The sequence below is a fragment of the Neolamprologus multifasciatus genome, chromosome 10 (assembly GCF_963576455.1).
Source record: "Neolamprologus multifasciatus chromosome 10, fNeoMul1.2, whole genome shotgun sequence".
NCBI lineage: Eukaryota > Metazoa > Chordata > Actinopteri > Cichliformes > Cichlidae > Neolamprologus > Neolamprologus multifasciatus.
Genome location: NC_140448.1, coordinates 5,506,165 through 5,520,965, shown reverse-complemented (window position 1 = coordinate 5,520,965; position 14,801 = coordinate 5,506,165). Strand labels below are relative to the sequence as shown.

At 41.8% G+C, this 14,801-nt stretch overlaps 1 long non-coding RNA gene across 1 annotated transcript; it reads right to left on the bottom strand.

Moving 5' to 3' along the window:
* Nucleotides 1-2,161: 2,161 nt before the first annotated feature.
* LOC146509435 (uncharacterized) lies at nt 2,162-12,131 on the bottom strand. The gene is made up of 2 exons (XR_014876373.1): nt 11,820-12,131; nt 2,162-4,635 (listed from the first exon to the last, which is right to left on the bottom strand). It is a non-coding gene; the product is annotated as an uncharacterized LOC146509435 (long non-coding RNA).
* Nucleotides 12,132-14,801: the final 2,670 nt, after the last annotated feature.

The following is a 14,801-nucleotide window of genomic DNA, read 5'->3' as shown; positions in this document are numbered from 1 at the left end:
TGCAGACATATTATTAAAATCTGGGCTGTAATGGTTGTATTGATGTATAGCAACTTGAAATGCTCCCAAAAATGGCTCCACAGCATGTAAACATATAATATAAGCTCTGGCGGACTTGGTTCTATGGTAGGTCTTAAAGGGTTAAGAGTATAACACCCATCATAGTTTGTATTTGTTATTTTCTTGCTGATGAACAATAAAAAGCCTGTGCTCTGTCTTATCTATATTAACACAGTCGTTTCCTTCAAGGCTGTAAACTCACCTCTGCGACGTGATCAGCAGGGACGCGGTCACGGCCCCACAGTGGTCATTCTTGCTGTCACAGCGGTGAGGTCTCTGTCTGAGGCCACCTGGCTTCCCTCTGGGACGTAATTTATGATGCTAATGAAATGTGAGTATGCATAGGCCATCTGAAAGCAAGTGATGAATCTCTTGCACAGACCTCGTCATCCATCACCGAGGAAGCCTACAGGAAGCCCGAGCCTGTTCTTCTCTGATTAATGTTTAGACCGATGCACCTCCAAGATTATCTGTTTTGATCGTGTCATCTCTTTGTTTTGGCTGCTGCGGGCTTTCTCGAATTAGATCATAGACTCAGGGCTCTGTTTTAATACAAAGTCATAGTGAGAAATATTTGACTTTGCCTACAGTGGAATTAAATCATCAAGCAGAATAAAGCATCTGCAGCCGCTCTGCAAACCAGATTTCCACCGCTGCCATTCCCTTACTTAACCTTGCCTATTTCCCACAGAGAACGTTTGCATGCCAATTGTGCCAAATAAGTTCTATTGTTTAAATGCAGATTGGATCCATTTATTTCTACTCAGAGTCGGAACATTTGAAGGGACAGTGGGGATTTTTGCAATTACATTTATCTGTGAATGTCCGTCTCTTTATACAAGGGAAAGTAATTTTGGCCAGCAGAGATTTGCAACCACTGCCACAGCTGCTGAATTTTAACAGTCTTTAAGGCATGTTTATTAAAGCCCAGTATCAGTGGGGAAGTTTTAACCTCTGGAATGGCTGCTTGAATAAAAGGTGTTTTCAAATAAATGCAAATATATACCCCCCCTCTCGCTGTCCTTGTCTATCAGTCTGTGGACAAATTACATTTTTCATGCGAGGAAGGATTCAAGCAGATTCCAGATAGCTCGGTTTGTGCCTTCCACCTCAGCCACGCATCGTTATTTTGACAAGCCGCAACTCAGCATTGTTTTATTATGATCATTATCTTCATCAAAATTGTCATGATTATAATGCTATCACTCTTTTCTGGGGCAAAAAGTGACGTGTGCAGATTGGTTGTGTCTAAGCAGAGCGTCTGTACGGCTTCACGTGATATGAGCAGTTTTAGGTTTGACTCTTCTGTTATACCTCAGCTGTTATCCTCACAGGCAGGAAAACTTAAAGGGATAAATAAGGAATTGTGTCGTGTTTCTTAGGAAACACAAAAAGGGGGGGAACTGTCACAAAATTAATATATTGTTAGTGCTTATTGTTACTTGTTTTTAATATAGTTTGCTTCCAGTCTGAAAAGGGCTCTGAGTAGAGTCTGAGCCAAATGTACTGACAGGAAGCTGCATGCTTTTGCAGAGAACAGGCAGTTTTAGTGCAGAGCTGCACGGGCATATTAATAAACCAGACACAAAAAGCGGAACTAAGAAAACTGTGTGTCGGTGCCGTAGTGCAGAAATATATATACGGATTTAGCTGGCAAAGAATTCAGACCTGAGCTTGTGTGTTCGTCTCCATTTCCGGAAATGTAAAAATAATGATAATTTTTTGAGCCTGACCACTCTGAGTTCAGTCTTTCTCTGTCTTAATATTATTTAACAAACAAAAACTAGGACAATATGAGGGACATACGGTCACACCAAAAACGCAAACTTGTGAAAAACTAGGTGAACCCCAGCTTGAGCAGCAATGAGGTGGAAGTGTTGCATCCATATGACTTTATCAGTCCGTCACATCACTGAGGAAGAATTCTGGCCCACTCTTCTTTACATTTCACTGAGGTTTGCAGCTATTCAGTTACCCACAGCTCCCACAGCTCCCACAGCATTTACGTTAGGGATCTGTGTCCTGTTGTATTTCCCTATCTGAGCCAAGTTTTAGCTATTGGACAGATAAACTAGAATACTTTAGTATACAGAGGAGTTCATGGGTGACTGAGGCTACGTCCACACGTACACGGGTATTTTTGAAAACTGAGATTTTCCGTTTTAATTTTAAAAAATAATCCCGTCCACACGTAAAGGCAGAAATGAAGGAAAACGCTGCTAGGAACATGCCAAAGCAGCAGGTGGCGCTATATTCCTAACCGTGCAGAAATGTTGGCCAATCAGAAGTCTAGAAGCCTCGGTGGGAAAAAGTAAACAAAGCTGGGGCATAGAAGCAGAACCGAGTCGTATGTGTGGAGGGACAGTAACTGTGTGTGTATATGTAAGCATTTAAACACTGCAGAGACAATTAACAGTAATAGTACTGTAGAAATTCATTTCACCGAAACAATAACGTGGCGCACAGTGTGACGTCAAAAAAGGCGCACACCTTTGACGCTGCGTTTTCTGCGTTTTTCTCGTCCACACGTAAATGCAAAAATGGAGTTTTTAAAAATCTCAGTTTTCAGTGACCAAAAACGTTTACGTGTGGACAAAAGGTGCAAACGCATAGAAAAATCTGCGTTTTCAAAAATACCCGGGTACATGTGGACGTAGCCTCAGTGACTGCAAGGAGCCCAAGACCTGTGGTTTCAAAACAAGCCCCATCACCAGCCCAGCACCACCGTGCTCGACAGTTGGCACCAGGCGCTTGTGCTGATTCGCTGCAGCTTCCTCCAAACACGGCGGTGTGCACGATGACCAAACATTTCCACTTTGGTCTCAACTGTCCACAGGACATTGTTCCAGAAGTGTTGTTTCTTATTCAGATTCCAGCTCTTACTGGTTCCAGTGACCTTTGAGCGAGAACAGGCTTGTGCCTGAGGCCTGCGGAGTTTGAGAGGAAGCTCTTCAGTTTGATGCAGTTTCTCGTCGTGTGCTCTGACCTTGGGGTGAATTTGCTAGGACATCCACTCCTGGGACGACTGTGACATTGTGTTAACACACACTTGAATGAATTTGCTCTTGTGGAGGTGTGCCTGCTGATTATCAGTTGATTGAGTTTTAATCAAGGTAACTGACTGCTTTGTACTCTTGATTCCTGTGGAAGCAGTAAGAGTGTAGTTAGCTTTTCTAACAAAGCCTACAGAGTCTCTAAAGACATCGAATGAATCAATCTGAGTGAACTTTAACCTCTGTGACTGCGCTGTAGCCGAGTCTTTGAGTGGCTTGCTGAGGCATAGAAGCGTGTTTTTGCATTAGCTAGTTATGTTTGCTTCTTTTTTTCAGTGATTTACTGAATGCCTCTCACATTAAAGTCAAGCAGATCTGAGAGCCGCACTATGAGATTAATGGGACACTTACAATGCTCCTGCTCCACAGAAGGTTATGCATTCAGCTTCTGACTGTCATGTTAGAAATAAATGCCAGCAGAGAGAGTGCATCGAGTGGTAAAACAAAAATATTAACTCATGAATCCACAAGATTAATAGTATTCTGCAGCACTGCTCTCTTTTTTGAAGCATCTGTTTTCTGTTTTGCTGTGATATTTTTCTTTTAATGTCCTTGATATCTTTCCATAACCTGTTCCTCCTGGCTGAGTAGGCGGCACTTGGTCTATTTTGTGCAGAAGAGGTGAATTTGGCATATCAAATGATGCGTCAAATTCCATCTTTTATGAGTGCACCCAGAGCCTGAAGCAGAAAGCCTGGGTTAAAAAAAAGTAAGTGATGCCCATTACCTGTGAAAGGGGTTTGAGGTTGTCTCGCGCCAGCTATCGCAAAGGAATTCCAGCTATTTTGAACTTGCTTCACAAGCACACCCATCCATCAGGATTATGTTTGTGACAAGATTGCTCGCAGCAGGGCGCTACATCCGAAGTGCAAATTCAGTGAAAACTGATGCAGCGTGACTAAGGTACGGTGGATTTTGTGGAGGTGTTTACAATGTTACAAACTCCAAGGATGTGGAATCCCAAACGTGCAATGAGAGAAAAGAAACTGTCACGTTAACCTGTAGACAGTGAGCACAAACCGTGTGGTGTTAATAAAGTGTGTGTGCATACCTCACACACACTTCAGGCAAAGTTGTAAGTGAGTCAAGCGAGCTAGCATTTCTTATTATTATTATTTATTATGTATTTCCTAAAACTTTTATTAACAATGCACAATTAACCAGTTACAAAATCCAGTTCAAAATGTTTTTCTTTGCTGCTGTTGTTGCTAATTGTAGTGCTCAAAAAGACAGGAGTATGAAGTGAAGGTGGTAAGATTTTCTCAGGACTGAGCCTATCAGAGGGACAGCTCAAGTTTGAGGGAAGACAAAGTGTGTGATAGTGGTTATCCAGTCTTTTAGTGATGACGTGATGAATCCTGCTTCTGGGCCCAAACTAAGGCTGTTGTGTTTTTAACATGTTTTAATGTTTTGTATCTTGTTCTATTTAATCTCAACAAGCTCCTAAAAACAGTCAGTGATCACTGTCGGCCTCTCTCGGTTTTTATTACTGCTAATCATTTTAAAGCTCAGTTTTTTAAACCTTTACGATGCAACTCCAGCCCATGCAGCAGTATATTAATGACTAACCTCGTATTGTGGATGAATAATCTCAGTTGTTCTCCTGACTGAAGTTTGGTCCGTTTACAGCATCCTGCTATGCGATTGCATTTGTCCCTAACCATCAGGAACCCTCACGTTAACTTTTATCCAGTGGAAAATTGTTAGCGTTCATGCTCCAGCTTCACTGTGTTTATGCTATGCTAACATAGCTGTGTCGCTAGCAATCACGTAGCACATCATTATATACCAGCTAGTCCAACTTCAGTAACCCTACAAACGTCACTGCTGTTTAGTTTTCTGTATTTATTTATGTTGGAAGTGATAGCAGAGCTGTACGTTTGAATTTTTTCAGAAATCTCTCAGTCAGAACATGCTACATCATGTTTAGGTGGAAGCTAGCGAGCTAACTTCCTGCTAACTTCTAACTCTGTTAAATGTAATAAACAGGATTTAAATGTAATAAATCCTGTTTTCATGGATGCCTGGATGTTAAACTTAATTGTTACACCTGGTAAAGCAGCAACATTGATCATTTTATTACAGATGAAAGAATTTAGACAGTTTTTAACTCTCAGTGATGCCGCAGTGTTCGTTTGACTTTGGGACCTGAAGCGGAGTTTGGACCCAGGCATAGTGTTGCCAACTCCTCAGTAAGGAAAATCGCTATTGGCTGTCCTAAAAGTCGCTAAATGACGTCATCACCTAATTTGCATAATTGGTCATGCTAATGTAATTGTAACCTATGTTGTTGGAGAGAGAAATAACATCGTGGAAGAGACATAAAGTGAGTAAAAAACATCCTAAATGCATTTAGAATTTATTTAGAACTACAAATTAAATTTCTTTTAGCAATTATTGTTTTTTTTTAATGTCACAATTCCAACCCTGCTCCTTTACCCGGGCTTGGACCGGCAAAAGTGACCCGAAATAGGCACTCTGGTGGAGTTACTTTGTGTGTGTGTGTTTATAAGTAGTTTTAAACCTTGTGATCCACAAAACAGCATAAGAGTAAAAGAGTAAAAGAAGAACTGACTGCGTTACAGCACCCGCTGCTTGTTGAGAGTAAAAGCGATATGCGCTTTCACGTCTTTTTTTAGCGACTTTAGCAACAGACCCCCTAGCGACTTTTTTTCGCTAGGGGGTCTCGCTAAGTATAGCGACAAAGTTGCTAAGTTGGCAACACTGCCCAGGCACAGCTAGTGATGTCAGACTTAAAGACTGAAGGGTTGGTGATAGCAGACAAACAATGTTGAATATGGAGGCGGGCACACTAAGGCTTGGTTTTGACAGAAGAGGATGTTATAAACAGGGTGAAATGGAGCCAACTGATGACTCCTAAATGTAGCAGAACAACAATAAGACGAAAAGTTGTTATGTTGATGGAAATTCAGTTATAAGGAACTGCAGTGTCAGCTGCTCCCCTTCTGTGAATACTGCTTTACCTTTCACTTTTAGAGCCAGAAAACCTAATTTTCTCTTAACTGCCATGTCTAATAACTTGTGATGCATGCAACTGCTTTATATGCAAATATACAAACAAACAAGTTCGTCCATCTACATACAGGAAGGATTTCTACCTAAATGTATCTGTCAAAGGGGCCTTTTATAAATATAAAAACACATTTTGCGTTTTGTGTTCTCTGTTTTTCGACCTGCATGCTGCGATTTACAGAAGAGGGCCATGTGTCTGCAGGGCTTTATGAAACTAACAAAGAATGCTTTTGTTTATTTCTGTTTTTGTTTCAGTCATACATTTCGGGTGTAGTTTGACCCCCAAAAAGAGCACTTTCCCACCCCTTTCTGGAATAAGCACGATCTATTCAATTCAATTCAATTCAATTTTATTTATATAGCGCCAAATCACAACAAAAGTCGCCTCAAGGCGCTTCATAGATACAGAGAAAAACCCAACAATCATATGACCCCCTATGAGCAGCACTTTGGCGACAGTGGGAAGGAAAAACTCCCTTTTAACAGGAAGAAACCTCCGGCAGAACCAGGCTCAGGGAGGGGCGGGGCCATCTGCTGCGACCGGTTGGGGTGAGAGAAGGAAGACAGGATAAAGACATGCTGTGGAAGAGAGACAGAGATTAATAACAGATATGATTCAATACAGAGAGGTCTGTTAACACATAGTGAGTGAGAAAGGTGACTGGAAAGGAAAAACTCAATGCATCATGGGAATCCCCGGCAGCCTACATCTATTGCAGCATAACTAAGGGAGGATTCAGGGTCACCTGGTCCAGCCCTAACTATATGCTTTAGCAAAAAGGAAAGTTTGAAGCCTAATCTTGAAAGTAGAGATAGTGTCTATCTCCTGAATCCAAACTGGAAGCTGGTTCCACAGAAGAGGGGCCTGAAAACTGAAGGCTCTGCCTCCCATTCTACTTTTAAATACTCTAGGAACAACAAGTAGGCCTGCAGAGTGGGAGCGAAGTGCTCTAATAGGGTGATATGGTACTACAAGGTCATTAAGATAAGATGGGGCCTGATTATTTAAGACCTTGTATGTGAGGAGCAGGATTTTGAATTCAATTCTGGATTTAACAGGAAGCCAATGAAGGGAAGCCAAAACAGGAGAAATCTGCTCTCTCTCTCTAGTCCCTGTCAGTACTCTTGCTGCAGCATTTTGGATTAACTGAAGGCTTTTCAGTGAGTTTTTTGGACATCCTGATAATAATGAATTACAGTCGTCCAGCCTGGAAGTAATAAATGCATGAACTAGTTTTTCAGCGTCACTCTGAGACAGGATATTTCTAATTTTAGAGATGTTGCGCAAATGGAAGAACGCAGTCTTACATATTTGTTTAATATATGCGTTGAAGGACATATCCTGGTCAAAAATGACTCCAAGGTTCCTCACAGTGTTACTGGAGGCCAAGGTAATGCCATCCAGAGTAAGAATCTGGTTAGATACCATATTTCTAAGCTTTTCAGCGCCGAGTACAATGACCTCAGTTTTATCTGAGTTAAGAAGCAGAAAGTTAGCGGCCATCCAAGTCTTTATGTCTTTAAGACATTCCTGCAGTTTAACTAATTGGTGTGTGTTATCTGGCTTCATGGACAGATAGAGCTGGGTGTCATCTGCATAGCAGTGTAAATGTATGCTATGTCTTCTAATGATGCTGCCTAAGGGAAGCATGTATAATGTAAACAGAATTGGTCCTAGCACTGAACCCTGTGGAACTCCATAATTAACCTCAGTGTGTGAAGAGGACTCTCCATTTACATGCACAAATTGGAGTCTATTAGATAGATATGATACAAACCACTGCAGTGCAATACCTGTAATACCTACAGCATGTTCTAACCGCTCTAATAGGATATTATGGTCAACAGTATCGAACGCTGCACTAAGGTCAAGAAGGACAAGCACAGAGATGAGTCCACTGTCAGAGGCCATAAGAAGATCATTTGTAACCTTCACTAAAGCTGTTTCTGTGCTGTGATGAACTCTGAAACCTGACTGAAACTCTTCAAATAAACCTCTGGATCTCTGGACAACTGTGCAAAAGCAAAGTACTGGTGCGTCTGCACCACTAGCTTTACAAAACAAACGAGGGGGTAGGAGGTTTCCTCTGTGCTGTGTTCCTGACATGACAGCCTACAGCACATGACAGCAAGTTTGGATTAGAACAATAATGTGTTTGTTTTACTGCCGAGAAGCTCGACACGAACACCAAACATCTGGATCCAGAAATTATTACTGATGAGTCATGATTTATATGCTGTCAAACCTCCTCTGCTAGCAGCCACGCCTGGAGGCATCGTGGTTTTGGCTCGTCTTTCCGTATGATGAACACAGCATCTATTACCGAATGTAGTCAAGGGAATTTCAAAAATCCAACTGCACTCAACTCATGTGCTAATTATAAATGTCTTATCGGATAAATTGGTCAGTTTGACTGAAGAGACACAGGCGCAGTAAGCTCTACTGTTTTATTAAAGTTAAAAGAGTCCTGTTGCCATCTGAGCCCCACAGTTACGCCTCTGTCCAGGCTGCATATGTAGAGTACGTGCATGCAGCTCGTTATCTGGGCTGCTCTGTTCCTCCCTGCACACAGCGGGCTCTGCAGTGAGTCTGAACGAAACAACCCATTTAAGACACGCTCCTTCGCCCCCGCCCCTCCTGCCGCCGTCATCTCCGACAGATATCCACGTTGCCTCGATGCAGTGCTGGGCTCTGCCCCCCCCCCCCCCCCCCCCCCCCCCCGTGCACACAGAGAGTACAGAAAACAGACGCAGCTGGTGTGGGACATGAGGCAACACTTCCTGCACCCACTGTAGATGATGTGTTACAGGGCTGCACAGCACAAAACATAAACCACTTCTAAATTAATTAGCTGCAGTCTGAATAGTAATTAGTTTGAAAGTGCCAGGGATTTTCTTTCTGTGAGATAAATGTGTGGTGGAGGGATGACAAGGGCCTCTTCTGCTCGTCTCACAGGCCAAGCTATACATGTTTGCCTTTTAAAATCTGCCATATTTTATCTGCTGCCTGTCTCATTATCACAGCTTTTTTCTTCTTTCTGTTTGCTTACCAACGTTAATATTGTTTCTAGAGATAAAACGACCTTGAGGCTGACACTAATTAAAGGGAGTGCGAAGAAAATAAAACACCTTTTTCTCCTGTAATCAAACTGTAATGAATTCCTGTGGAAATGAGACGTGAAGGAGAAAAAAACATCATCGTTGTTAAATACTCTGGGTTTTCTTGTTCTTTAGTGTCTTATTTGTTGTTAATATACGCACGCAGGGTGTAAATGCACACGTAGACAGAGAAATCTGAACATGAAGGCAGCTGTTTTTTCCCTCTTCGTTTAAACACAGGGGCTTCTGGGACGTGTACAGCTGAATAAAACATCAGCTATTTGGGGTGCTTGACATAAAAGCTGCACGTAAACAATATGTGAACTAATATGGCGCACTGACTGTTAGACACTTTTCAGTCGTGTTGTTTGGCTGCTGTTGTAGCAGCCTTGCATTTGTCAGACCAGGCTGTTTTCCACCACTCTTCCACCCTGCTGGAGGGGCTCATGCCATCTGTCAGCCAGCTCACTATTCACAAATGTACATTTCTGCTGTGTGGGTGCTTACATACAGATTTTACACACAATGGCATGTGGCATAACTCAATTTTACAGCAGTCAACCCCAGTCTGTCACCTCATACAGAAGGAAATTGTTAATGTGAAAAATGTGCTCCATGCTGACACATTCATAACCACTCCAGAGCTGAATATTCTTATTCCCACCTTCCCCGTGGCATACAGCACCCAAAACGACACCGTGATTACAGCAACATCAAATCTGCACATCTGTAAGAGTTTTATTATTTTTTATTGAGAAAAAATGGTTTTTCTAAATAACATCAGGCTGTTTGCTGAGATGCCAAAATGGAAATAATAATTGTTCATTTTTACAGCTGGCTGTGTGATTGTGTGTGAATGTACATTATTGCACTTTGCACAGCCGGATCTCGTCTGCTAGGTGCTCAAAGACACTGAGGTCTGAATTAGTGCAGGTGACAAATAAAAATAACCTGAAATGCTGATAGGATGGTATGGGTCTTCTCTTAGTAGTCGCTGAGGAAAGGTGTGTGTTATTTGACGAAACGATAGCGGGCTGTTGCAGGCAGAGATGGGCAGTAACGCAGTAACTACGGGAAAGTAACTGAAATTAGATTACCGTTACTTTCCCGTAGGAACGCTGCGTTACTGCGTTACTAAAACCGTGATTTTTTTGCGAGAATGTCTCATGACAGTGACGTAAGCGAGTGCAACGTTCGTGACAACAGCTGTGTGCAGATCAACAATGGATCATATATCGAGTGCAGAGAGAGTATGAGCGTGCAGCGTTTAAAGCGTGGAAGTACTGACCTTACTTTGAGTTTGATTCCATAAAAAGTGACAAAAACATTAGTGTCCGTTGTGCGTGGGAAGAAAACTTCTTTTTACAGCGAAAAAAACCCCTAAACTTCCGAGCAAGCACCGAGTAGCTACGACGTAATGGGAAACTCACAGAGAAACTCGCGGTTTCTTCCACTGACCGCTGCACACCTGCACCAGGGTAACCCTCCGCCTACCCCACTCCTGCTTTACAGGTGAAAATAGAGCAACAGGACCGCTAGTCTTTGACTTTATTTATTTTCTGCTGTGTTTTACTTGCATCTATTTGAAAGACTGAGTGTAAACACACAAAATATTTTATTTTATGTGCTGGAATGTGCAGAAAATAGGTTTAAATGTTAAACTAATTTCTTCCAGTCAGAGAATGTTGCAGATAATTTAATTTTTGCTTGATGCATAAAGTTAAAAGATTAAAACTAATAAAACAAGTTTTAAAAAGAGACTTTTCCATTTGATTACATTTTGTATGATGATTATGCAGAAAAAGTAGAATTGGGCTGAAAGATCTATCACTTTATCACCTATTCAGGTTGTAAATCGTGTTTTTAAAAAGTAACTAAGTAACTAAGTAATTAATTATTTTTGAAAATAAGTAATCAGTAAATTACTTTTACTTTTTGGGGGGAAGTAATCAGTAATTAGTAACTGATTACTTTTTTCAAGTAACTTGACCAACACTGGTTGCAGGAGGAAATCGACTGTGATGGCTTTGGTTGCTAGCAGATTACTGCGGTGACTCATAGTTTGTGTGGAAAACACAGAATAATCTGTGCTCATGAACCAACCGCTGAGCGGTAGTGAAACTTGAAATAGACCAGGTTTATGTCATGGTGTGCTGTGTGCAGGCAGGAGAAGAGGACCCAAACGCTGGACTCAAAAGAGGCAAAACACGAAGTCAAAACTCTGCTTTAAAGCAGTTGTCATGGTCCGGGTGAGTGCTGGATTTTCCTGTGTGCCAGTAAATCCATCACTGGGCAGAGTCATCACACCCCTCGTTTGTGGCACCTGTGTGTAATTTGCTGGGAGGCTCTTAAGACCAGCGTTCTCAAACATTCCTCTCCGGAACGTCAGCTAACCCACGTTAGTGAGAGCCATAGCTCGGTAAACACTGTTTTGCTGTTTTTATCTCGAACTGGTTCAGCCTCACTCGGACCACTAATCCCCTCCTAGCCTCGCCATCAACCCAGACAAGTAAGACTATGTATTTTGTTGCCACCACTTCTTGGACTGCTGCGTGGGGCACGCTTTGACTCTACACTCCGGGGTGGCTGTAGCTCAGGTGGTAGAGCAGGTCATCTACTGATCGGAAGGTTGGTGGTTCGATTCCTGGCTTCCCCTAGTCTGCATGCCAAATATCCCTGGGCAAGATACTAACCCCAAATTGCTCTCCGATGCATCCATCGGAGTATGAATGTGTGTGAATGTCAGTTAGAAAGCACCTAGGAAAAATGTGCTTGTGTGAATGGGTGTGAATGGGTGAATGCACAAGTTGTATAAAGCGCTTTGAGTGCTCAGAAGAGTAGAAAAGCGCTTTATAAGAACCAGTCCATTTACCATTTACCATTTACACTCCTTTCATTACAGTGACTCAGAGAAACCCTGCGACCCTGTACCTTGTATGCTGCTCCGGAAAATCCCAAATAACGTGCCCAGCCCGATAAAGAGACTATTTCCTTTTGGCTTTGCTGCTGCACACGCAGTGTGATTCTTGTTTACTTGGGCAGTTTACTCTTGTTTAAGTCTAGCCAAGACTTGTTTACTTTCTCAGCATTCCACTACATTCATAATGACTGAATGTAGTGTAAAGCGCTTTGGGGTCCTTAAGGACTAGAAAAGCGCTATACAAATGCAGGCCATTTACCATTCCTGGTAAAAGCTTATCTGCTAGCCCTTGCTAATCACAGTGTGTTTGTAGCTACAGATTCTTAGTACCATAATCAGAAACTTTATGTTAGTAGGTAGCCAATGTTCAGAGGTTTGTTTTCCCTCTCGCTCTTAGTTCACGATTAACATTTTTGTTTCTTTTACCTCCTCCATGGTCTGCCATTTGAGTGCCAAATAAATTGTTCGTTTGCACTATACCTCCGAGCCTCCGTTTGGTGTCTGCATTTGAGTCCACTTACCTGTGTCTGGCCGCCCGATCGTGACAGCAGTACATTTACCAATATTTTGGTGAATGGCTTTACACCCAATGCCAAGTGCAGCATTTCTCAACATTACAAGAGAATACAGGTAACGTTCAGCTGTCTGCCCTTCACCCTGTGGTTTGAACGGGGTCAAACAGGCCGTATAATGGAAACAGATCTCTGTGTAGGATCACCCCACAAGGCTTAAAGACTGTAATGCCACATTGCAGAGCACCTGTGCCCTGAAATCCACTCACAGCTAAGCAGCTAGCCCTCATGTGGTCAGCGTGATTACACTAATACGATTAGCGCTCGCGCTCTATCCAGTCTGGATTAGATTATTATAGCTGAACAGAGAGAAACATAGTTTAGACTTTATTGATTTAAAAGATTACAAGCTGCAGTGGGACTCCATCCTGCACATGTGCAAAGGGTGATGATGCACGATGCATGCTGACTGCTTTAATGAAGCTGTCGCGCAACTACGATGGACGACAGAAGACAGGGGCATCGTATTTTCCATCAGTTAGCTGCTCTTTGCAAAATGTTACAATCCTTGCTTGCTTAGAGCTAAACTGCAAGATCTGTAGTTTTACATTAGTGCTACAATTCAAAATATACTGTGTAGCCTGTACAGCCTTCGTTTGGGGTTTTATTTGTTTTGAATAACCAATTAATCACGTGAAAATTAAATGTAAATATTTTTATTTATTTACTTATTTTCCCAACCATGAATTCAAAGATATCGATGGTATTGAAGTAAAAACAAAGAAAAGAAAAGAAAAAAGATAAAATTATTTTAGGAGATGAAATTATCAAGTGTTTGACAATTTTGCTTGAAACATAATCGTTCTATTATGTCAACCCGAGATCATCGTGTCCATTTTCCACTTTACTGCATGCAGAAGTTGCATTACCTGCAGGGGGAGATCATATATTTAAAGCTAAGAAGTAGACAGGAAGCAAAAAATGTATGAAGTACATTCCAGCATCCTTAATCGCCATAAACAATTAAGCTAGGCAGCTACTATGTAATTACCTCTAAATGTGTTATTAATGTCTGTTTGTCTTGGCTTGACCTCTCCCTCTGCTGTTACTGCAGCTCACTGCAACTTCTGCATGCGTGTACTAAGCCAAATATATTTCTAAGTCACAACAACAAATGAATTCACCGTGTTTTTGTGCTTCAATCCAAACTTGTGTTCTCCTTTTACACAAACTGTACAGGAAGTAGACTCACTACCCGCTGCTGTCTCTGGAGTGTCGTGGACTCTTTTCATCCTTGTGCCTTCAAGAGCCGGGTCATTATCAACCCGGGTTGTGTTTAAGAGTAAGCGACAGCCCAATGAGTTCTAGATGACACACATTTTGGGAAAATGTCTGTATTTGTAGCCCAGCAGGCTGAGCCATAACATTTTCCGTTTAATAAGCAACAGCCTGCAGGGAGCCCTGGGCTTATTCGTTCTCCGCTACCTTTCTGCTGAACACTCAGCTGCGAGCCGAGTATTCAGCTGAGCTTCATCTGGTTTCTGAGGACATAAAAGCACCGGAAACACCAAGCTGGAGCTTTGGTTCAGTGGCTTAAAATGTGCCTGTGAGTTCACTCACGTGTGCCGCTTGGGCCCACGCTGGACACCTGAGACCGAGGCATGTTTACTCTGGTCATACATGCACCGGTGGTTACAGTCAGAGACTGCCAGCAGGAAGGACGCATGGGATGGTGAGGCCCTTTACATCAGTGTAATAATGTTAAAATGCTGAACAATCCAGACAGTAACACAGGGCATCAATACTGCTGCCTTTAGACTGGTTGTAGGTTTGATACCCAACATATGTAAACAATCACAGAACCAGTTGAATGTGTTTATCAAAGGTTTCAGGTTTACAAAATATAAATAATAATAAAAAAAACACTAATTTTCAAAGGATGTGCATGTTAAAGTGTTCATAATCAGTGTTGGTCAAGTTACTTGAAAATAGTAATTAGTTACTCATTACTGATTAATTCTACAGAAAAGTAATCCTGTGACTTTGCTGATTACTTATTTTCAAATGTAATTAGTTACTTAGTTACTTTTTAAAAACATGATATACAACCTAAATAGGTAATAA